A 26,171-nucleotide genomic window follows, 5' to 3' on the forward strand; every position below is an offset into this window, starting at 1 on the left:
TTGTAGGAAAAAGGGCCTTTAGCATTCTAGGGCTAACATATCTGTTTGCCCAGACCCTCCTGCAGCCCTCCGGCCTGACTTTGTCACAGTATGTATTAGCGTAGTGCCTAGCATCCTTACTCATGGACCAGGATCCCATTGTGCTAAGTGCTGTACAAACACAGAACAAAAAGATAACCCTGGCCATAAAGAGCTTGCAATCAAGCATAAGACAAGAGACAACAGACAGGAAAGTACAAAGAAACAGTGAGATAATACTGGTCAGTACGCCACCAGCTTCACCACTGTCAAGTTTTTGTAGGCACCACAGTAAATGAAAGTTTTTAAGGAAGAACTTGAGTCAGAAATGACATGAGCATTTTTTGTCTATATAGAACATTTTAGAACTTTACAGACGCTTCCCGAGTTACACAAGACCCAACTTACGCAAATTCGCACTTACGGAAAAATTTCCATAAGCCAGAAATAGGATTTTCGAGTTGTGGAAATTTTTGCATAACGTACGGGTATACGTTTCCAACTTACGCAAAACTTAAGTTATGCAAGGCTTTCCAGAATGGAATGATTGCATAAGTCAGGGGGCATCTGTATATCCGTAACAGAAAATATGTGGCCTCAACTGTGTTAGGGCAGAATAACTTTCCAACTATATGTATGCAGTGTTGTAGCCATGTTGGTCCCAGGATTTTAGAGAGACAAGGTGGGTGAGGTAATATCTTTTACTGGACCAGTTTATATTGGTGAGAGACACATCAACAGAAGTTGGTCCGATAAAAGATATTACCTCACCCACCTTGTCTTCCCAAATACATGGAACATGGGACTGTCAGATATGCTGATCCGTTGGTATAATTGATATTAAAGCGTATGAGCTCACTGTTAAGATTTTGCATTAGACTGCAAGTTTGATGAAGTTGAGGAGTATTGCTTTTTGGTATCTGTTGGAGATGGAGGTGAAAGCCATATGAAGGGCTGGAGTGTATTATTAATAGTGTTGTAAGAAATATGAAGGTGGGATGGAATGCACAATTATTTCCCTTAAGTTCCTATTTCATTCTCTTAACACTGGAAGTGTGCAAGGCACTGCATAGACATAAGAAGATAGTCCTTGCCATGGAAAAGCTCACAACCTAAAAGACAAAAGAAGATGAATTTGCAAACTTGACACCATCAAATTAGGCCTGAATAAAGACTGGGAGTGGCTGGGTCGCTACGAAAAATAATTTACCCTCTGTTGATACTCACACCTTCTTGTCAACTGTTGGAATGGGCCACATCCACCCTGACTGAATTGGCCTCGTTAGCACTGACCGCCCCCCAGATTTGGTAAGGCAACTCCCATCTATTCATGTGCTGTTTATTTATACCTACCTACTGTATTTTTCACTCCATGCATCTGATGAAGTGGGTTATAGCCCAAAAAAGCTTATGCCCAAATAAATGTGTTAGTCTCTAAGGTGCCACAAGGACTCCTCGTTATTTTATCTGAGCTGAGTGATCAGGGTGGTACATACCATATTAGTCCCACTTTCTGGGTGGCAGCACCCCTGCCACCATTTGAAGAATGGCAGCACTGCCTGGTGTGCATGTCTAGACCTTAGGGGGGAATTCTATGCCCCTGCTGTAGTATGCACCCATCACAGATTCCTTAAAGGCAAAATCTAGACAATAAAGTGTAAGACTTACTTTCTGTATCACACTAACGATAGAACTGCTTGAGCAAGTAAAATGAATGCCTGAAAAACAAGTCATTAACAGATCGTAACATTTATAATAACATTACTTATGCTTATTGCAAACCAGAACCAGCATTGCTTCAGCCATCCTGGCTTCTATTGTTTTTCAAATTGAACACACTCTTTTACTGTGTATGTAAGAAAATATCTGTGTGGTCAACAGTTCGGTTTACCTTTCATTAAAAAAAATAGCGAAGGCAAGGTGCCAGGCACTCCTGTGACAGACTGAGTGCCTTCAATGCCTGTCGGAGCTAGGGGGAGTCAAGGGCATTCAGCACCTTCCAGGATGATATCCAAAATCACTGAAACAAATTCAAAGGGTAACATTCAGGGTCAGCATGTGAGTTTGCGACGCTCTGCCTTTAGCACGTTTAGGTCTATAAACTCAGGAATGGATTGCACTCCTCTCTAGAGATGTTTTTTCATCTGTGACAGAGACTGTAGTATGTCTAATATTCTGCAGTTTAATATTTAATGATCTTCATTTAATAATTAATCCAAGTATAATTGAAGACAAGTTACTTGCAAGTTAAAAAATATTCATCATCATTGGCTTAACCGTTTCACACCACCTCGTGTGAGGGACCCAAAAAGAAAGGTACAGCTTGTTACCAAATTCTGTCCTTGATTACATGTGCACATTCCCAATGACTCCTGTGGAAAGTGAATTTGAGGGTAGAATTTTGACCCTTAGACCAAGCTATTCAGGGCAGGGACACTGGAGAAAGGCAAAGCGCCATGCATGGTAAAAACAAAAAATATTGGTGGAAAGTGGGGTGGCACTGAATGTTAACCTGATGTTAGTACAAAAACTAAAAAGAGGACCTGTTCAGTCACTGGATCATGGGTACTCACAAGCCCATAAGCGCTGCCATACTGGGTCAGACCATGGTGCGTCTTTCCAGTATCCTGTCTCCAATAGTGGCCTGCCTCAGAGCTTCAAGGGGAATGTACAGAACAGGGCAATTTGGAGTCATAAGCTGCTGTCTTCTACACCTGGCTTCTGGTAGTCAGAGGTTTAAGGTATCCCAAGCATGGGGTTGTTTCCCTGACCATCTTGGCAAATAGCCATCGATGGACCTATCCTCCATGAATTAATCCAGTCTTTTTTTGAACTCAGTTCTACTTTTATCCCATACAACACAGGTTAATTGTGTCTTGTGTAATAAAGTACTTCCTCTTGTTTGTATTAACCCTGGTGCTCGGTGACCCCTAGTTTTTGCATTGTGTGAAAGGGTAAATAACACTTCTCTATTCATTTTTCCACACCAGTCATGATTTTATAGATCTCTATCATGTCCCTCCTTAGTCATCTCTTTTGAAAACTCGACAGCACTCATCTTTTTAGTCTCTCCTGGTATGGAAGCCATTCTATACTCTTGATCATGTTTGTGGCCCCTCTCTGATTTTTTTCCATTTCTATTACATCCTTTTTTAAAAGAAGGGGTGACCAGAACTGGACACAATACTGAAGGTGTGGGTGCACCAGGCATTTATATAGTGGCATTATGGTATTTTGTGTCTTATTTTCTGTTGCTTTCCTAATAGTCCTTAACATACTGTTTGCCTTTTTGACTGCTGCTGTGCATTGACTGGAAGTTTTCAGAGAACTATACATGGTGACTCCAAGATATTTCTTTCTTGGTAACAGATAATTTAGAACCCATCATTGTATATGTGTAGTTTGGTTTATTTTTTTCTATATGAATTTCTTTGCACTTCTTTCATCTGCTATTTTGTTGCCTAATCAGCCAAGTTTGTGAGATCCCACTCTAACTCCTCACAGTCGGCCTTTGGCTTAACTATCTTGAATAATTTTATATCATTTGCAAACTTTGCCACTTCACTGTTCACCTCCTTTTCCAGATCATTAATGAATATGAACAGCACAGGTCCCAGTACAGCTCCTTGGGGGACCCTGCTATTCACCTCTCCAGTTGTGAAAACTGACCACTTATTCTTTCGTGTTGTTTTCTATCTTTTTAACTAGTTACAGATCCATGAGAGGGCCTTCCTTCTTATCCCATGGCTACATAATTTCCTTAAGATGCTTTGGTGAGGGACCTTGTCAAAAGCTTTCTGAAAATCGAACAATACTGTATTGACTGGATCTTCCTGATGCACACGCTGGTTGATTCCCTCAAATAATTTTAATAGATCGGTGAGGCAACACTTCCCTTTATGAAAGCTGTGTTGACTCTTCCCCAACAAATTGTGTCTATCTGCATGTCTGATAATTTTGTTCTTTACTATACTTTCTATCAATTTGCCGGTACTGAAGTTAGGCTTATTGGCCTGTAATTGCCAGGATTTCCTCTGGAGTCCTTTTTAAAAACCGGGGTTACATTAGCTACCTTCCAGTCATCTGATACAGAGGCTGATTTCATGAATAGGTTACATACCACAGTTAGTTCTTTAATTTCATATCTGAGTTACTTCTGAACTCTTGGGTGAATACCATCTGGTCCTGGTGACTTGTTACTGTTCAGTTTATCTTTCTTAGTAGTGGTAAGTCTACCAGGAAAGGAGATGGAGAGATGGAAAGGGTGAAATTCACAAGGAGGGTATAGGTACGTAACTGCTATTTTAGGCACCTAAGTCCAACATGTAGGTACCACTGGTATTTGCAAAAACCATGCTCGGTTGCCACCTAACCAAGTATTACTTAAAGTCCCTCGGTGTCTATATTTCCACTGTTAAAGCCCCAAGGCCCCTAAATCCATAAAACTATGTTCAGCACCACAGTTCTGACACCACCAAGGAGCTTAGCACCTAGTTCACCCTAAGCCCCGGCAGAATTCACACCCTAGGTGTTCTCCCACCTATTTTGCCTTTTGGGGCCCAATCTGGGAGGTGTTCTCCGAGCATGCCTAAGTCCACACAAAAAGGAGGAGGAGGAGAAAGTCATGGTTCTCCCTGTGTTACTTTTAGTCCGGTGATTAAGGCACTCTCCCAGGATGTGGGAGACTATGTGGGAGACACAGGGCTGGCTGTAGTCATTGTATCGCTTAGGGTGGCTGTAGGCATTTCATTGCTTAGGGTGGAAAAAAAAATGGTGCTTCTCTTTCCTCCCCAAATGACCAAGGGAGGAAAAGTAAAACCCTCCCTCCAAAAACCTGATTTGGCACCCCAGAGGGCATTGATTTATTGCCCCCAGAAGTTGATGCCCAGGTCAGCCCCCTGTTTGCCTGCCCCTGAGGCTGGCCCTGCAGACCCAGCTTCAATTCTTCCTTCCTGCTTCATGTGGGGAAAGCATTTGAATTGGGCTCTCCCCTTCCCTGTGTACAAATATTTAAATAAACATTAGGCCAAAGAGAGTGAGAGAGATTCTGACTCTCTAGCCCAGTGGTTAGGCTGGGAGGTGACTATACACAGTGGAACAGCTCTAACAGATGAGACAGAGAGAGAGAGAGACCTCCTGTCGAGTACCCCATAGCCCAGTGCTCTCCTCAGTATTTCCTATTGGCTAGCTTAGGTGACTCCTTGCTCAGCGTGTTGTTTTTGTGAATCCCATTGTTAGATGCCTAACTCTCCCATATATGGTATAGGAAGCCTAATTTGGATTGTGAATTCCACTGCGTGCCAGGATACCTAAAAAATAGCTACTGCAACGCTGAGTGTTACAATGCATAGGTCCCCCTTGTGAATTCCAAGGAAGATGTCTACAACAGCACACAACCATTCCCAGAGGCTTCTCAAACTGGCCAGAAGATGTGCTGGTTCAGTGCCAACCTCAAGCAGCCTGTGCCAGTGGGGTTCCTATGAAGCGGAGTCTAGATTTGTTGTCTTCTCACAGCACATCCCTGCCCCAGGGTGAACTCTATCTCCCCTGGCATAGGTGCTGTTATGAATTATCAGAAATATCAGTGAGTGTTATTGAATGGTACATTTGCCACCTTAGGTACATACTACAGTAACCATGGTATCCTACTGTGTTTAGGTCTGTGGAAATGTCAAGTGTTGAGTTTTAATGGCATCCACTGTATTTGAGTGAATCCTCCCAAAACAGGAGTATAATCTTGTCTCCTTTGCGCTTATAGAGGAGTCCCAATATCAAGCCCGGGAGATGTTATGTCAGTTGAAAATGCAGGGGATGTGTTTCATGAAAGGTTATTAAAATCTTTTGCAAATAGGGTCAGATTTTCAGATATTCAGCGGCCAAAACTGTGGGCTCAATTTTCAAAAGTGCTCAGCACCCAGCAGCTCCCCTTGTAACATTTGTGGCCAGATGTTCACTCTTTTGAAAATCTGACCCTGATTGTGGATTCTGATGACCTCTCTTGAAAACACTGGCCTTGATGTTAACAGTGGAGTTATGGGGTCTTCATGTGGTCAGCAAAGGCTACCTGCTGTTGTGGACTAGGACATAAGTGGTCAGGCTTAGTAGTTGCTCACAGGTAGCCAGCCATCCACCTAGTCACTCAGAGAACTTCATGTGCCTCCTTCTGGCTTAAATAATGGGTCTTAGCCAATCAGAGAGGCCAGATGGTCTTCTCCAATCAGGAGCTTCATGGGTGGTTCCTTTGGAGAGCTAAGGTCCACTCTAAGCCACACTCCCTGCTGATACCAGTGAGCTATTGGGTGGTGGCTATGGTCTGCATACTGCCTGAGGACTGCTGCAGAGCCAGCTTTGAGACCTGTGATTCTTTACCCTAAATGGAGACACTGGCAGGATAAGGGCCCTGGGTTGTAAAATATTCTGAGGTTGTGGAGGATTGTATTTTATCTGTGAAGTGCCATGCACACCTCTGGTGCTGCACAACTGAATTGTGCCACAATTTGATTCCGTTGTACAAGACAAATTAATGTTACCAGTTGATATGTGTTTTTAAAGAAAGACTATAGTTGATCGTCAGTCAGTGCCAATTATTAGGTAACTTAACAAAACTTTAAAAGAATCAAAGCACCTGATTTCTTCCATATCTGCTGAGTTAGTCCAATATCAGTGCTGGCCAGTCTTAAAACACAATGAGAATAAATACTTCAGGAATAAATTAAAGATCAGTGGGAATGGATGTTAAATGCTTCTCATTAATCTTCGAGGGAAGCAAGATTAAAATAATTACAGTTTAAAATCTTGCATAGGTTTTCATTAAACTCCATCTAGACCTTTCAGTTAAGGGTTACTGCTCAATGACAATTGCTAGAGATGCCATCTATGGAAGCGGATGTATTATCCATATTTTATAGCAATGTAAAAGAAAATATAATACATTAGCTAATTGCGGCCAAAAGTTAATATCTGATATTCTGGGCCAGAGTATTGATTAGATGCCACACATGGCAGCCCTATGTGACTATGAAGAGATGATAGGTTCCTCTAATCCAAGCTGGACATGGGAAACAATGCATTTCTCTTGGGTATTCTAAAGGCATGACTGTTACTTGCTCTGTGTGGGCTACCGCTTCACCAGTCTGCATGAGTAGGAGAGGAAGCTCTGTGGAGCTGCTATTCCTTCCCTGTTCAGATGGTGGAGAGAGGTGGGGACTGAGTGGAGCTATCGTTCTGTCCACCCTGTGTCCTGGCCAGTGGAGCAGAACTGATGTGAAGGGAGAAGTAATAAGCAGCTGGTATAGTTTAAGAACAGATGACTTTCCTTCTGGAGCAAAGGGGAGAGCAGGGAGGGAAATGTGTCTTTCAGAGTCTGTTAAATTTCCACCACTGACAGCGGCACTTGCAGATGGCAAAGAGAGTGCAGTATTATATCCACTAGGAATACTATTGAATCATGACCTTTTGCATGGATGAAAAAGGACTAAAAAAACAACAGTTCCACTCCCTGGAGAATAAAGCAGGATAGACGGGAAGTAAAGGGATTTGCATGCCTTGCACATCACAAAGCGCTGCTCCACACCCTTTGCATGTCACCTTGGGGGAGGTAGGTGGGGACCATGATTAATATGTCTGCAATGCAACCCATGTTGGCTAAAGCTGGTTGGCAATTTTCTGTCAAAACAGAGTTTTGTCAGAAAATGTCAGTTTGTCAAATCGATCATGTCTCATGCATACAATATGGGTTCAATGAAATTTTGTCAAACCACAGGCAGGTTTCCAATGGAACTCTGCCTGCCAAGCCGGCTTCTGTTGGAAATTTCTCTGGTTCCCTGCCATTTCAACTGGCAGGCTGCTAGGTAACTCAGATTTCTAGGATCCGCTGCTCTGGGGCATCCCTACCATGCCAGGGCTTCCAGGGTTTCCAGGAATGTCAGAATTTCTCATGAACCAGAAACAAAGGTGCCGACATTCTCAGTTCCTAGAGGGTGCTCAGCCCCTGCTCTGCCCCAGGCCCCACATCCACTCTACCTCTTCCTCCAAGCCCCCACCCTGCCCCACCTCTTCCTGCCCCATTCTGTCCCCGCCCCTGCCTCTTCTGCTCCCACTCTGCACCCTCCTCGCCAGTGCCTCCTGCACACCAGTGAACAGCTGATCACTGGCAGGTGGGTGGGAGGCGCTGGGAGGAAGGGGACAAAGCTGACCTGCGGGGCTGCCGTTGGGTGCTGAGCACTCACTATTATTGATCCAATGCTGCTCCAGGCACGGAGTTGGTGCCTATGACTAGAAATCCTGAGTTTTGACCTACTCTAGTGTTGATCCAAACCTTCATGGAGCATACAGTAAGCAATGGTTGCTACTCAAACTAGTGGCTGTAGAATGGCTGTATGACTACTCCATACCCCAAGTTCTGGGCAGGATTCTACCCTGTATGCTTGTCCTCCATGTAAAGTCCATTTACTTTGGCCTTGCACAGGGATTAAAGGCATGCAATGCTTTTTTAAAATCTGTAGTAGCAAGCCCGGCAGGAGAGGCCTGAAGAAGGCTCTAGCAGTGAAGCAGGGAGAGAGTAGTTTAAGAGAGAAAACTGTTCCTGATTCTGACAAATAACTTTATTTAGTGCTAGAATAGAGCAGCTCTGTGAGTCTTTTCCATTGTCACATGACCTAAGGGATGAGAACTTGTGTATAATTTTATTGCTTATGAACCCAACAGATTTACCATGTGTTTTCTCAGGCTGCTGAAAATGGAAGGGGTTGGTAATTCTTGTGAAGATCTTCTCAGATCTCTTCTGTATTGTTTATATAATTTGTTTCTCATTTAATTTTCCTCTTGTCCTGCTTTATTCATGTTGAGATGTTTTCCTTGATGTAATATCTTTTTTACAAAATGTGACATTTAAAAGTAATTTGAAATTCAGAGTTACTAAAAACAAGAATTTAAATCTCTCAGAAGTTTTACACCAATAATTATTGTACTGAAGTAACTGAGTAGACTCAGAAATACATTAATATCCTTGTACTGGACTATTGTTTTCATTTAAAACCAGTAATTTTTGTAAGGACTGTACTGCTGTAGTGTTCACACAGAACATTAAATGACACATATACTGGCATACTGCTGTCATTCTTAATTATAACCGGTTGGAGAATCTCTATTGTCTTTTACCATTTTAAATGTGATATGTATAATATTTCTGTAATGTATTTCATTGTTACAATAAAATATAATTTAAAAATAAGAATCACAGAAGTTATAGTTGGGAAATCCCTATTAGATGATCTAATTCATCCCCGCTGCCAGTTTTGGATTGTATTCCCCAGCACATGTATCTAAATTAACATTTTTTCCAGAAACCAGCCACAACAGAGATCCACCAAAACTTTCAAGTTTAGTGCTTTTATCTTTAAAAGCGCAGGATTTGTCTTTAATGTTTCTTTATTTTTAAATAAAAGACATTGTTGGTGCCATTATTTTTTTAAATAGAAGAGTTATTTTAATTATTTCTATAGCACATCTTTGTGTGTGAGCTTTACACATAAATAAAAAGAGCAGGTCATATAAGTTGTTTGTTGCATATTTTAACAACTAAGTATTGTGTATAACAATTTTTTTAGTCCTGTATGTTAGACCAGAGTTGACATTCAGAGTCAGATTCTAATCTCACTTACTCTGGTGTACATCTGCCACAATTTTGCTGAAGTCAGCAGAATTACACTGGATTTACTCCAGTGTATTTGGGATCAAAATCTCACCCTAATTTCTTTGTCTCAAATAAAACAACCGAAAACATAGAGGACATAAAATGGAAATATGGCATGGATGGTGCCAGAAGCCATCGTGGAATTAGAATCTACATAACTATATTTATACTCATGCATGTTTTAATCACAGCGACAAAATTCTATATGACAATCAGTGGGTTGGGGTTTTTTTCCCTTTGTGAATGTGGAAAGCAACATGTGTCACAAGATGGAGTATACCGTAGATCATTGAAATCAAGTTTATGATCTATCCCTGCTAAATCCAAACAGCTGAACCCAATTTCACCATGTTATGGGGACTAGAATTCTCTGTCAGCATCTACCACATTTCAAGCCCCTTAATCGTAGTCTTATATGATGGCTACTCCCACAGTAAAAGTTCTAATACTCTTTCAGAGCCTCAAGCTAATTGTTACTATATGATAAACATATGTAACCTCAATCCTTATTTACTAGTTTTATTTGATTGCAGTAAGTATATTTAATCCCTTGTTTGCTACTCCATTTTATTGTAAGTGGATCTTTCTCGTTAACAAAATATTCCTTAAAACATTTTTTGGAGGTAAAACTTGTATTAAAGCATGTTTTCAAACAGCAGTTTTGAAAATCAAGTCTCTGTTGAACTGGAGCATTCACACAATGAATAGGGATAATGCAACAACAAAAGATAATTTGTTTAAAGTTCTTTTCCAAATACCCATATTTATCTATTTCCAAGGTGCACCTATGAATAGTATGTAAGACTTAGCTTAGTCAGTTTCCGGATGCTGCTTCCTTGAGCTTCACTTCCCAAAGGAAAGTTTGGGATTTGTCAGAGAGGCCTACATCAAGGAGAAGCATATACCACTTCCTGCTGGAATGGGTGCTGGGCATGCAAGGTGAAAGATGGAGGTCTGAGTACTCCCTTACCTGAAGTATTCAATAGGTGGGTGAATGAGGTAGGGTGGAACTGTGGCATGGATCATTTCCATACTCAGTAGCCCACTGAGATCTGGACCTGGAACCCAAAAGATGGAACAGGTTCTAGAGATCTATAACCAACCAAATTCTTGAGTTGCACACTTCAGGTCTGAGGATGTTCAGCTTTGGGATCTAGATTCATGGACATTTCTGCTTTGATTCACATTTACTACTTGTGTACCTGTTGCCAATATTGTATAGATAATGCTACAGACTTCGTACAACAGGCATGTCAAACAATGACTATCTCCATTGGAGGTGGGGTTTTAAAGTTAAAACAGGCTTTAAATAATTGCATTGGAGTCAAATAAAGATTAAAACAATTCTTAACTTCTGCATTTGAAGCCTTTGTTAAACAACTACATCCTTTCAGAAGTCAACCTTTGTGGGGTTGCAAAACGATAACCCGCAATAAGATAAACATCAACATTTTCTTGTTCTGGTGAACATTCACAGCATATTGGAATTCAACTTTCATCCCAAAGATGCAGAGTTTACAAAACAAACATATGCAATATGGTCTTGGTGCTAATGAATGACCTGCCCCAAACCTGATAAAAACATGTCATATTTTATTTCCTGAAACCTTTTTATTGCTTGGGGAGAGATAACATGGAAGCTACCAAACCTCTTTCATTATTCCCTTTTGCTGTTAGATTAATAGATTTTAAGGCAAGAAGGAAATTGTAATCATCGAGTTTGACTTCATGCGTAACATGGATCAAAGAACCTCACCCAATAATTTTGCATGAAGTTCTGTTTGACCTATAGCATTTCTTTTAAAAAAGATATCCAGTCTTGATTTAAAGACTTCAAGTGATAGAGAATCCACCACATCTCTAGGTACATGACTGTATTACAGGCATGATCACTGTGTGTAATATTCAGACATTCTAGCTATGTAGGCATACTTATATAGCCCTCAGCACAGTAGTGTTAGAGAATCTGTAACCTGTATACTCTGAACTACGCTAGCTTGACAAGATGGATATCACTTCAGGAGACTAGGCTTTGAAGCTTGGTCTATACTTAAAACTTATATCAGCATAGCTGTGTCAGGCAGGAGTGTGAAAAATCCCACACCTTGGACTGACACAGCGGTACTTGTCTAGATAACTGGGCTTGATGGCCGTGGAAGCCCCTCCCAAGCAGAAAATATATGCATCTCTGACAAAACCCTGGGTGCAGATGCAGCTATGCCAACAGAAGAGTGCTTGTGCCAACATCACTAACATCGCTCAGGGAGGTAGTGTTGCTACCCCCCAGGCATAAGAACTCCTTTAGTTGATGTAGGATGCATCTCTGGTAGGGGGCTATGTTGGCACAGTTATGCAAATTTGGGCTCTGTAGTGTAGGCATAGCCTTTGTTTCTATAAACAGAGTAAAACATACTTTCAGTCTAAAATGACACTTTTAAACTTGAGTAAAGCAAGAAAGAACAAAACTAATCTCAACATGAAAGCAGAGAAGGTGGCTGGCTCCTCTGTTATAGGCTGCAACAACTCTATAAGTGGCTCCTGAACTCTATGCAGAGGGAGAGATCTAGGAAATATAAAGCTTGAATGAACAGAAAAACAAAAGATGTCACAATTTCCCAGCTGTATGCACCACAGCAATCCTGATGTTTGCACATTGCATCGTTGCTATCTTGCAGTTTTGCTGCACAATGAAATGTAAAGGCCAAGACTTTCAAAAGTACCGAGCACTCAACATCTTCCACTGACTCTCAGTGAGAGCTCCTCACTCTCCTCTCACCAGAAATAATATCTGGTATAATGACATGCACTCTATCATGGGCCATTCAAGTTACATTGCAAGGGAAAGCTATGATGACCAATGTGAGCACTAATTTCAAATTCTACTTACAGCTGTTCTGCACATGGCACGATATGGCCCATAGCAATGCCATAATATCACATCCCTGCTTCTCAGATTGCATTATTTAAGGGCCTGATCCTGGGAATAGCCTCATGAAGAAGATTATTTGTGCAAGTTAGGGCTGTAAGGTAGGGCCCTAACTCTGCAAACACGGAGAGATACAGTTTGTATGAGAGACACTACACAGAATAAAATTGCACTAAATCCATAATTTTGTTTAAAGAAGTGAAGTGTCCATCAGTTCTGGAATTAATTCTCTGGAAAGCAGCAGCTGGCTGTCACAGTCAGAAGAGTGAGAGGAGGGATGAGAGAGGCACTGAAGTGGTGGGCAAGTTACAGCAAAGGGAGTCATCTAACAATCAGTGTGTCTGCAAGAATGAGATTTATGCCACTCGAATTCTGATTAAAAGTCAGAGATGCATATATTTCCTGCTTGGGAGGGGCCTCCACAGCTATCAAGCCTAGTTCTCTGCACAAGTACAGCAGTTCCATTAACTTACCTCTCAAAATGTTAAAGCTGATTTCTGCTTGAGTACATCTTCTGATGGTCCCTTGGCTAATCCCCTAGGTAAATTATTCCATTGCCTCATTGACCTCACTGGTAGGAATATTTTTTTCCTGATGTCGAGGCTTTTTATTATTATCATTGTACGCTGATGATTGCCCTGAATAACTTTCCTCCTCCCTTTTATTTAATACACCTCAGTTAGTTTTGATTGACTGTTTCTCTACCACTCTACTGCTTCTCCTCTATGCACCTGATCCTTTCAGGTTTCAGAGTAACAGCCGTGTTAGTCTGTATTCACAAAAAGAAAAGGAGTACTTGTGGCACCTTAGAGACTAACCAATTTATTTGAGCATAAGCTTTCGTGAGCTACAGCTCACTTCATCGGATGCAAGTGAGCTGTGGCTCACGAAAGCTTATGCTCAAATAAATTGGTTAGTCTCTTAGGTGCCACAAGTACTCCTTTTCTTTTTCTGATCCTTTCAGTGGCTTCTTGTAGGGTGCAGGAAATCACAGGGGTTGAGGAACCTGAAATACATCACTCCAACCTCGCTGCCAGGCAGGCCATGGGATAGACCTTCCAATTTTCAGTGCAGCCACTCACACGCTCTAATCCAGTAGTCATGCCCCCAGCATCTTCCTCTACACCAGCCTATTCTTGACTGGTGTGGAGCACCTTCTCCACAGTGACTGAGGCCGAGGAGCCCCCTTGCATGGCTGTTCCACTTATTCCATCATGAAGGGGCACCATGGGTCTTAAGTGCCATGGAGAGCTTTGTGTGAGCCCTTCACACGAGTGCCTTTCACCCACAGAGCATGTACTGTAATCCTTTCATCATTTATGTAGCTAGCCAGTTTAATGTTCCCTTCTACAGATGGGTCCTTGTACCAAACACAGTATTCTCATTTTGGGCTTAGTGATATTGTAAAGAGGACTCCTTATCTCCATTATCTACAAAGAAGAACACAGTATCATTGTAGAATTTGCAACCACTTTACAAGGCCTGTGCTTTCCACACTGCTCCTCTTGAGACACTTTTCTTCCTTCTATGTTTCAGGTAAGTATGATTTTTTTTTTCAAGAGGTCTTCTCCTCCTTCCACTGAGCTGAATGGCAACCTCCCTCGTTTATCCATGGAACTACACTGTTGAATACTGTAGGCTAAATATTAGAAAGAACCTCTAATAAGGGTCTATTAGAATGGGAAATGGTCTCCCTGGGGAGTAATAGAAATACTCCTTCAGTAGTGTCATTTAAAATTAGCATGGTTATAGTACTTAACATATATTAATCATACTTAGCAGTTATAGTTCAGTTGTGCTTTGATATGCTTTACAAACATTAATCCCTCCCTGAGATGTAGATAATTGTTGTGGTCTATTCAGGCAAATCTAAGGCCCCCTGCAAAGTGTTCTTTTGGGGGAGAGGCACTAAGCTGCAAGACAGTGTGATCCTCCTCCTTCTGCTAGCTACCCCAAACACAGATTCTGTGCCAGCTGGGATAGCAGAGGTTCAGTTCTAGGGCAAGAAGAAGAAATATACTGGACTAGAGAATGGAGTTTCTGTTAAATAAAAGGAGGTGGAATCTGTGATGAGCCCCAGCTGTGGTCACAATGTAGGAGAAGGTTTTCTGATTCCCCAAAGTCTCTGTCAGCCCAAGGCAGTTTAAACTCCACACCATCCTAACATTTCAACCTGGACTTGTTAGAGTGGAGACCCCTGCAATGTGGATTGCAACATTGTCCGAGCCAGCCTGGTAAATAATATTATCCCCATTTTACATATGTGGCAATGGGGAAACAGAGAAGTGAATTGATTACATCTGCACAGCAAGTCAATGACAGGACTGGACTCATACTTTATTAGTATACAACTTATTCCATGTTCCAAAAGAGATAGCTGGCCTGGGTAAACAGAGAGCCAATCTTTCATAGACTGAGATGATCAGTCCACTGATAGCTAGGAACACGGGGACTGAAGTGTAAAAAAAAAAGCCACAAAACCTATAGCACTCCGAGTCAAGTAAACCAAAAGTGCCCTGAACCAGGTAAGAGAGTGGAATAAAATCTGGTGTAAAATTTCCCCAAACCCAAGAAGTGCAAACAACTAATAAAACCTGAAAGAAAGTAATTTTCAGCTAGAAGATCCTGTGGGCTGAGAGAATTCTCAGGGGCATCTTGCAGGATAATAGAAGTGAAATGGACCTTTATTTTACTTTGGCTTCCGACCTAAGACTCGGGTCCTTTTTGGTCTCTCTCTTCCTCAAAGTAAAAAGAGAGAGAGAGAGAAAGATAGAGGCATATTTTTGCACAGACAAGCAAATGGATTAGATATAAGGTATGTAAGGATGTAAGAATGTATTTCATCTGCAGGGCTGGCCCTAGACCAACTGGCACCCCAGGCAAAAAGCATCTTCAGTGCCTACGCCCCGATTTGTTAAACTTTTGAATAGCTTGTTTGTATTGCATTTGTAGCCCATTTCATAACTTTGATGCACAATTTGCATGCATGATTTAGCCCTGTCATGCAAGATGATAAATTTGCTCACTAGGCTCTGTAAATCTGTATTTATTTATGCCATATATAAGCAAATAAAAAAAAATTGTTTCCTCTAAGAAACTTTTAAATTTAAGACTAACTGAAATGTACTAACATCAAGAAATTGAACTGTGCACCAACATTGGGTGGACCAGTATTAAATAGTGTTACAAATAGGTGACAGCCTTTATGCCAGCAGGAAATCTGGATGAATCTCTATCACTTTCCTCACATTTCCATTCCTTATCTTCAGGTAAATCTGCTAATTTCTTAGTACTAGGACTTCTATCATTTACCTTTCGCTCCTCAATTTCTTCTGCATTGGGATAATCGCCTAAAGCCCGGTCTCTGTTGTTCTGTTTCAGCTATTTTCCCAACAAATTTGGCCCTTGCTACAAATTAGATTGGAACTGAGCTTTTTACTTTCTATACTGAGCTCCTAAAGCTTCTTCTGAGCCATCTTTTGTTTTCTACGGGGGAAAAGAGACAGTATTAGGGAGAGCAAAAGTCTATGTTCCTCAGTCTTAGAAAGTCATTAAAACATTACGTGTTAAGTGTGACAAAAGAAGTAACAGTGTTTCTTTGATATTGTTGCATAGATAGGGGTTTGATAGATATCTTTGGAGTCTCATTAAAATGTCCTTTATTAGTCACTACTTACACTCTTCAAGTCTTAAAACAAAAGTACACTTTCACAATTACACAATAAAAACAAGGTTTACAATATTGCAGCTGAGCTCTCACTTCCCTTCAGTTCATTTTTATATCTCACCGACTGACTGGTGACACCCCACCCCTTATATACCCGCAAGGGCATGGCTGACAACCTTCTAGGAGGCTCAAGGAAAATATAGTTCTCAGAAAGTCTGGAAGGTTCCACGAGATTCTACAAAGATCCAGAACATTGTAGGAGGTTAGTGAAAAATGAATCCACATATGCAATACCTGAAACATTTTGCTTCAAACATTCTATTTTCCCTTTTGTAGCTAACAACAAAAACTGCACCCCAAGCCCAGCCTGGCACTCCAGGAAGTTGGCTGGGTTGCCTGCCTCTAAATCCAGCCCTGTCCATCTGTTTATGCACCTGGATGTACTGTATGTAAATACATATATATATCTTGGGTGGGGGAAAAATCATGTCTATCCCTCTTAAATAAACAGACCTCCTTGCTCCTTCCTACAGTCAAAGATAATATGTTTTTGTAAAGTGAGGATTAAAGCCACATTATTTTCACATGTGGGAACTAGGGTTGCCAACTGTCTAATTGCACAAACCCAAACACTCTTGCCATCCCCATGCTCCACCCCTTCTCCAAGGCCCCGCACCCGCGCACTCCATCCCCTATCCCTCTGTCGCTCACTCTCCCCCACTCTCGCTTTCAATTGGGCTCGGACAGTGAGTTGGGGTTTGGGAAGGTGTGCAGGCTCTGGGCTGGGGGGTGGGGCCGAGGGGTTCAGAGTGTGGGAGGGGAGGCTATGGGGTGAGCTGGGGAAGGGGTTGGGGTGCAGGAGGGGGTGTGGGCTCTGAGAGAGAATTTAGGTGTGGGAGGGGGCTCAGGGCTGGGCAGAGGGGTGCAGGAGGGGATGAGGGTTGTGGACTCTGGCCAGGTGGCGCTTACCTTGGGTGGCTCCCGGAAGCAACGGACATGTCCGGCTCCTAGGCTCAGGGTGGCTAGGTTACTCTGTGCGCTGCCCCTGCCTGCAGGCACCACCCCCGCAGCTCCCATTGGCAGCAGTTCCCAGCCAATGGGAGCTGTGGAGTCAGTGCTTGGGGTGGGGGCAGTGCGCAGAGACCCTTTGGCTACCCCCTGCGCCAGAGGGAAGTGCTGGTCTCTTCTGTGAACTGCGTGGAGCCAAGGCAGGTAGGGAGCCTGCCTTAGCTCAGCCTATTAAAATCTCCTGGATTGGTTTCACTAGCCGCTGGCAGATTGAGTCCGATTCCGGGAGCCTTCTGGCCAATTCAGGAGGGTTGGCAACTTACACCATGACCCAGCACTTACAGTTACCAAGTGGTACTTATCCATATCTCATGCTTTCCAGGGGTATCTTGATAAAAGTCCTGTGCTTGAGCCAACATGCTGCAGAGAGGAACGTAGCAATGAACACAATCCCTGCTGATACCACACACAAATCTTCCACCATGCGGAGAAGATCAGCCAGGAAGGCAGGCTGGAGGATGATGAACCCCTGCTGGCCATATGTGCCAGGATGGATTACTCCTCCAACTTGTCAGTTACGCTGAAAAGTGAATCATTATAGAGGGGAAGGAAAGTCCTGTTTATAGGGAAATTAGTGGCTTTCTTTTGAGCGTGAACATGATCTCCAATCACCTGATATCATCTGAAGAGAAAAATGACAGCTCTCACGCAAAATAATGAAAGAGATGAAGGCGACTCATGGATTGAGGGAAGAAAGCATGGCACTATGTTAAGGGATGGAGACACATGATCACTTATGTGTGAATGAAAGAGGAGAGCAGGAGACACTGACTGAGGTGAGCGCTTCTGTTGGGAAAATAATTACAGAAAAAGTACCTGACAACAGAATGGGATTTTGTTACATTTTTATATAGTTTCAAAGTCATCTTTAGTGTGATTTTTTTCTCCCTTTACAACCTGGAAACCTGGCTTAGTTAGATAAAGGTCATAGTGTCTATACAACAAAATCTGAGTTAAATGAAGAAATTTGCATTCATATGAGTTATTGCAGCTTGACAAAGTTCATGTCTAGATTAGAAAAAATGGTCATGTTTTAAAGCATATTAGCTAATAAGTTTTAGCTCACTTGATTTTAATATGACTTTGAATCTAATGTAGTCATGTTTAAAAATGTATTAGCTGTTCATGTTCAACTCTTGGAGTGCCTTAGGGTTGACCACAACCAGCTACTGTGATTTAAAACATGACTGTTTTTCCGAGGCTAGGCATGTTCTAACAGAGGAGGACAAATCAGTCCAAACTAATGGATGTGAGATGCAAAGCTCAAATTAATGAGTAGGAAATTATTGTTTTCTAAGAACAATAGCATGTATGCTGAACAACATGGCATAGTCCATGGCAGATAGGAACAGTAATAGATGGAGTAGCAATACTTGGTCTGAACTACAACCATGTCTTTGGGCTCAGACCCAAAGTTCTCTGAGACAGCTGACTGACCTCTCCTTAGCAATGAATTTTCTTGTGTGAGTTTTATCCTTGTTCATGGTGAAGGGTGAGATGCGAGGTGAATGGGAGTTTGTTAGCAGTAACAAGTCATGCTAATTTTGATGTGAGCTGTTAATCAGTCAATTTTCACCCAGTGTGCCAGAGTTTCTGAGGCCTTTGTGACATACAGTAAAAACTAAATTTGCCTCTTGGAAATGAGCACATAATTTTCAAGAAAGCAAGCTGCAAGATTAAAAGGAACACAATAGGAAAGCCAGGATCATCTCAGCCACTTAATCACTTCTTTGCAATGAGCAGCTGCCAATATGCTAAAATAGACTCTGTAGTTTACGATGAATTTGTCTGACATCCTGTCAGGTAAATCACTGGATTTAACTTGTTTTATTCTGTGTATTTCTTCTTCCCATGAGGTCTGGATGGCTCCAGGGATTGTTAATGGAATAGTCTTTCAGCCCCGTAGGTCTTTGGTCTGTATCCATTTTTAAGGGTGAACAAAATCCTGTTCATCTACCTGAACATTTCCAATGCACATATTAAAAACAGCCAAAAGAAGCCATTTGCACTGCACAACAAAACATTCATTAGTCCTACAATCCTGCAAGCTATTCAGGGCTTTAGCTGTCTTAATTCAGAACCTAGTGGGCAAAAATGTTCATATCACAAGAAGTCCATCAAAACTAATTGGAGCTCTTGTGGTAGCATCACCCTTCCTACCTGTGACCTCAGACTGTGCCAGCATTTCACCCAAAGAGTTAATCCCTCCAGACTAGGTTTGAAGCAAATTAGTAGAGCAGTGTGCGGAAGCTGCCATTGCCTCTATTAGATGTACTGTACCTGTTTAGTGCATAAATAGTTGACTTTGTTCTCCAGTGCTGCCAAGGTAGACCATTTAAAAAGCAGAAAATTCACTTAACATTACAAAAAAATCCCACAATATTTTTCACTGCCAAAAAGCTAATGTTTAAAACTGCTTCTTATGTGATGGGTTTATGGTGTTTGGCAAAAGTCCTGATTATTGAAATTAAACACTGTTTAGCATCCTTGTGACTGTGGCAAATGTATTTTACCTCTATGCAATACCAAACACCAATTATAGAATTGTGATTGACAAGAATGGGAAAAAAATATGAAATGAAATGGAATGTTTTCATGCCTCTATGAGATTAACAACTGCACATTTGAAGGAAGATGGATCAAATAGGATGACCAACATTTTTCTCTCAGTTCTATAACAACAACATTTGCATTTATTATAAACAACAGATTAGGCTGATGCAGATACCAAAGTCATGAGCATGGTATAAATAATAAAAATCTAGATAAACTAAACTAATTTAGGTGAGGTTGATAAATACCTTTATGGAACAATAACATAGAATTTAGTAGCAATTAAAGCAGTGAACCAATAATTAAACTCATAATTTTGGTCACTTATTTTCTATAGACAATTTAAAAAATGTTGTTAAGATTTTTCTTAAAATCTATATAATTCAATAGAAAATGATCTCCTTGCAATAGACATTTTAAACAATTCTATAGAATTTAGTGGAACGTTATTGCTCTAGTCTAGAACTCTATAGGTTTGCTTTAAAAAGGTCTAGAAAATAGTGTTCTATAGGACTTTTCCATAGGGGCAGGTAGGTAGCTAGATACTGTCTTATCTATGTTGGATTCCTTAATCTTGCATAGAGTATCAACTATTTTCTCTTTTAGGGCTGGATACAAAGCCCAGCAAAGACACTGACTTCAATAGACTTTGGATCAATCCCTTCCTGTTAATAGGCCAAATCTAGCAGTCTTTCCTCTGTCAATATTCTCGCCGAAGCCATTAGATGTTTTGCTTGACTAACAGCTGCAGGATTTGTCTCTGTAAGAAAATGATTTGTGCTGTCTACAATTCTATCTATCTTTAAAAGATAAACTCAGTAATGAACAGCCTGAGCACCTTACCATTGACCTCAACAGCAGTAAGGGTGTTCAATACCTCTCAGCACCAAGCCATAAATAGTTAAAGGCAGGCAGTGTTGCATAAAATAGAGTTTTTCTCCTAATATAAAGCTGTGTTTTATTTTGTTTTGTTTTTTAATGTTAGTTATCTGGGCAGTCAAACTGCAAGAAATAAAAATAGCTCTGTACACAATATTTATGTATGAGATGTCAGAGCATGTGTTGTGGAGTTTAAATTGGCCTTTAAGAAATTACCACTTCACTTACAAGGGAACATGCTGCAGGATTAGAAAGAACACAATACCAAAGCCAGGCTCTGCCTCAGGACCATCTCAGCCACTTCATCACCTCTTTGTAATAAGTGGCTGCCTATATCCTAAAGGAGGCTCTGCTCTTTATGATAAAAGAGCCAAGTGTCCTGTCAGGAAGTATATCACCAGAGTAGAAGAACTTGTTTTCTGGTAAATATTTAATTTCTCATTCTCAAAAAGCTAATCCATGTAAGATTTTCCACAGCTTTCTGGGAAGAAAGTTCTGTGCTATTAATAATGCAGATGGTACCTTGTAATATACTGCACCTGGGGACATTCTGGTGTCTGAAGCACTTGTTTAAATATATAGCAGGGTTCCCAGTCTGCCTGAGATGAATAATCTTTGCCCATTTCAATGAGCTAAGAGAAGTGCATAGTGGCAGTTACACAAACTGGCAATATTGTGCATATCGGGTCAGATCCTGCAGGCTTTGTCATGCAAAAAGCTCCCATTGACGTCAGTTGAAGTATCTAAGTACTGCGCGATTGGGTGCTTATTTGGCAGGGATAGTTTGATTACGTTGCAGAGAGAAAAGGGGTGTCTAAGTGACCTGAAATGCAAAATGTAAGAGTAGTAGCAACCACATGCATTTTGCGTTGAAGGGATTTTTACACATTGATTCTTGAATTAAAGGATGGTAATATAATCAATGCCAATCAACAGGGGTTTATGGAGAATAGACCCTGTCTAACTCGATATCTTTTTTCGATGAGATTAGCAGTGTGGTTGATAAAGGTAATAGTGTTTATGTAATAAACTTAGACTTCTGTAAGGAATTTGACTTGGTACCTCATGACATTTTGATTTAAAGAATACTATATATATATATAAAATTAACCTGGCACATGTTAAATGGATTAAAAGCTGACTAACAGGTAGGTCTCAAAATGTAGTGTAAATGGAGAATCATCATCAAATGAATGGTTTCAGAGTAGCAGCCGTGTTAGTCTGTATCCGCAAAAAGAAAAGGAGGACTTGTGGCACCTTAGAGACTAACAAATTTATTTGAGCATAAGCTTTCATGAGCTACAGCTCACTTCATGCATCTGATGAAGTGAGCTGTAGCTCACAAAAGCTTATGCTCAAATAAATATATTAGTCTCTAAGGTGCCACAAGTCCTCCTTTTCTTTTTTCATCAAATGAGTGTGTTTTTAGTGGGGTCCTGCATAGATAGGTTCTTGTTCTTACACTATTTAACAGTTTTATTAACAACCTGGAAGAAAACATAAAATCATCACTGATAAAGTTTACAGATGACACATAAATTGGGGGAGTGATAGATAATGAAGAGGACTGGTCACCATTAAAGAGCCATCTGGATTGTCTGGTAAACTGGGCTCAAGCAAACAATATGTGTTTTAATATGGCCAAAATGTATACCTCTGGGAGCAAAGAGTGTAGACTATACTTACAAGATGGGGAGTCCATGTTGGGAAGCAGTGACTCTGAAAAACCACTGAGAATTGTGGTGGATTATCAGCTGAGCTCCCAATGTGATCAATCATAGAATATCAGGGTTGGAAGGGACCTCAGGAGGTTATCTAGTCTAATCCCCTGGCTCAAAGCAGGACCAATCCCCAATTTTTGCCCCGCTCTCTAAATGGCCCCCTCAAGGATTGAACTCACAACCCTGGGTTTAGCAGACTAGTGCTCAAACCACTGAGCTATCGTTCCCCCAATGTGGCCAAAAGGGCTAATATCCTTGGATGCATAAACAGAAGTGTTTATTACCATTAGAAAGGTTATTTTACCTCTGTATTTGGCACTGGTGTGACCATTGCTGGTGTCCACAGTTCCAGAAGGATGTTGATCAATTGGAGAAGTTTTGGAGAAGAGCTACAGAAATGATTAAAGGATTAAAAACCTCCTTTATAGTGATAGATTCAAAGAGCTCAGTCTATTTGACATAACAAAGAGCAAGTTAAGAGATGATTTGATTATAGTCCTTAAGAATCTACATGGGGAACAAATCTTTAATAGTGGGCTCTTCTATCTAGCAGAAAAAGGTATAACATGATCTAATAGTTGGAAGTTAAAGCTAGATAAATTCAGACTGGAAATAAGGTGTGAATTTTTGACAGTGAAGGTAATTAATCAATGGAACAACTTACCAAGGGTCATGGTCAGTGCTCCATCATGGGCAATTTTTAAATCAAGACAGTGTTTTTATAAAAGATAGACCCTAGGAATTATTTTGGGGAAGTTCTATGCTCTGTGTTATAGAGAAAATCTATATATCTATATAGATAAAAAACTAGATTATCACAATAATCCCTTCTGGCCTTGGGATCTATGAATCTTGGCAGTCTAACAAATTTGTTGGGAAGTGTCTGATGAGCCAAACAAGTGGCCCAGAGAGAGAGGAGGGAATGAGGGATGGAATCAGGGGACTCTGTGCTAGTTCTTCATTTTAATAATTCTTAAGTGAAAACTAATCTTTCCTCTGGTTTTTTAGTTGAGAGGAGTTTCCAGTTTCATTGTGGATGTGATGATGGGAGATATTTTCAAAAGTTTATGTTTCTAAACCAAGCACTTCCAAACACAACACCAGGGGCAAATTATGTTTGTGCCCACTGGACCATTTTCAGAAGAAGGCATATCTGAGGATCCAGGGAGTTATACCTGCCAGGAAGAGCATGTCAGAAGTTGGCCTGGCATATGTATTCACCTATCTTATGCATATAGGTGCCCAATTTTGTGGCACAGAAAATGTGTCTCCTAGTCAAATCTGTGCTTGAACCATAGATTCCATCTGCTAATGTCTCGACTGAGTAGAGCTGGTAATTTTTTTCCAATGAAATGTTTTTTCAACAGAAAATGCCTTTTTGAATTTTAATGAATATTTTCACAGAAAGCAGTGGCCCCAGGAAAAAAAAATAGTTACTGTTGTCAGTTTGCTTGCATTTTCTCCCAGCTACTGGGCCTGAAGCTGCATTTTTATGTAGTTGCAACTTCTCATGTCCAAACATCTTTGACACCCCTCCCTTTGGGGCTTAAGAGCATACACAGATGATGGCATTTGCACATATTACTGTAACATAGTCACATGTTCTCATTCATGTAGGACCTGATCCCTGTGAGGAACTGAGTGATGCTTAAGTTCCCTGTAAGTTCAGTGGAAATTGAGGGTTAGTAATATTAACTGTTGTGCTTTGTTCTAATTTTTGGTTTTTTAATTTTAATTTTTTCCCTTTTGGAGCCTTTCATTTTCAAGTCATCTCTGAAGCCTCCGTGCAGCTGTGATGGCAGCTTTAAGAAATGGTTGAGCTCCAATTTAATCTTTCATTATTTATTAACAGAATCAAACCCAGGACAATTAGATCCTTCTGGTTTTGATTTGTTTTAATATTAAGAGACTGTTTGACAGGGCACAAGTAGTGGGGGAAATACTTCAAGTCCTGGTTGCAGCAACACTGGAGAACTGGAAATGAACATCAAAGTTGGTGGGAAAAGAAAATCTAAACCAACCGTTCTCTACATGCTTGGGGTTTTTTATATAATTCTGTTGTGTACAGTGAAAGGAAGAATGGGAAAAGAAAATCAAGGAACAACAATTTGTCAAAACCCGAGTATTTACGTTGTCAATTATATCAAGGAGTTTTTCTTGTTTCGTTTTGGTAGCGGGGGACACCACACAAAGAGCTTTCATGCTTTAATAAAAAGGAAGGGTGGTTCAACGTTTAGGTTATCAAATCAGGACTTAGGAGGCCTGGGTTTGATTCCTTGCTCTGTTATAGACTTCCTATGCACCTTGTGCAAGTCTGTTAGCCTCCCTGTTCCTCATCAGTTGTTACCGGAGGATTTAAACCCAATTCTACAAAGTCAATGATATTACTTAAAACCACTGCTTTTAATTAAAACCCTCTATTCCGATATTAAAGGCTGTGGCCCACCGTATGGATTTTCCAGAGAAAAACCGCTGACCAAGACTAACTAACTTTCCCCTTGAAGAACACAGATACAGGCGTCCGATCAAGAATAGGCAGCAAGCAGTAAATTCTTTGAAAACAAAAATAGAATTTATTTAGAAGTGAAGGATTACAATAAAAAAAAAAGAGAGCTAGAGGCAAGAATCAAATAAACAGTAAAGGTTACAGATATAATGTAAAGGAAGCGGCGCAAGAAACAAAGACACAGTATTACAATTACAATTTTAATTAACTCTACCACATACAACAATACAACCATACAATTATTCACTTAACACTCTATACTTTATAACAATGTATCAATTTTAATACATAGAACAATATGTTAATTAACACTTAATACTTAACACTAAACATCCAGTAAGTACTGACAGTACTGGCAGTTATCCGACGGGTCGGGAGATCTCACTCGAACCACAGGCATCCAGCTTTATTTACAGACAAGACCCATGTACTCTAGGAGTAAAAGGGTAAAAAGGGAAGATTAAATTTACAAAAGCTTCTTCAATTCCCTCTGAGATTGTCTAAGGTCCTTCTGATCTGTCACAGCTCGTGATCTGTGTTTAGAGAGCGTGGTGTGGTGACGGTCTGTGTGCTGCTGCCTGCCGGGTTGCTCACTGCTGCCTTCTCCTGAGGTAGTGTCCCCTCAGGCAGGAGAGATGGAAGCCTGTTCACCGTAGCCGCTGGGCTGCTGTGAAGGCCTCCTGCTGGCAGGGTGCCAGGAGCAACCGTGGCTAAGGCTGCTGTTGCTGCTGCTGTTGCAGAGGCTGGCTTCCAAGCAGTTCTTCTGCTTTTCGGGTGACATCTCTTGCGCAGGTATCTTCTCATAGGTGTTTGGCAGCATTCCACTCTCTTGCTGGTCCCTATTCCTATAAAACTTTAGCCTGCTGATTACTGCCTTTATACACAGTTTTAGCTCATTAGCTATTCATTTATGGTCATAATTCAGACAGTTTTACGGATTTGCATATTCTATTTTATGTCATGTGTACGGACATGTGACATTCCAACTCAGCCAATCAGCTTCCAGAGATTAGCATATGTTAATGATTAGTGTATGCTAATTAGCAGGGTTGTCGATTAATCACAATTAACTCATGCAATAAACTAAAAAAAATTAATTGCAATTAAAAAATGTATCACGATTAATGGCAGTTTTAATC

Source organism: Chelonia mydas, chromosome 2 (genome assembly GCF_015237465.2).
Source record: "Chelonia mydas isolate rCheMyd1 chromosome 2, rCheMyd1.pri.v2, whole genome shotgun sequence".
Lineage (NCBI taxonomy): Eukaryota > Metazoa > Chordata > Testudines > Cheloniidae > Chelonia > Chelonia mydas.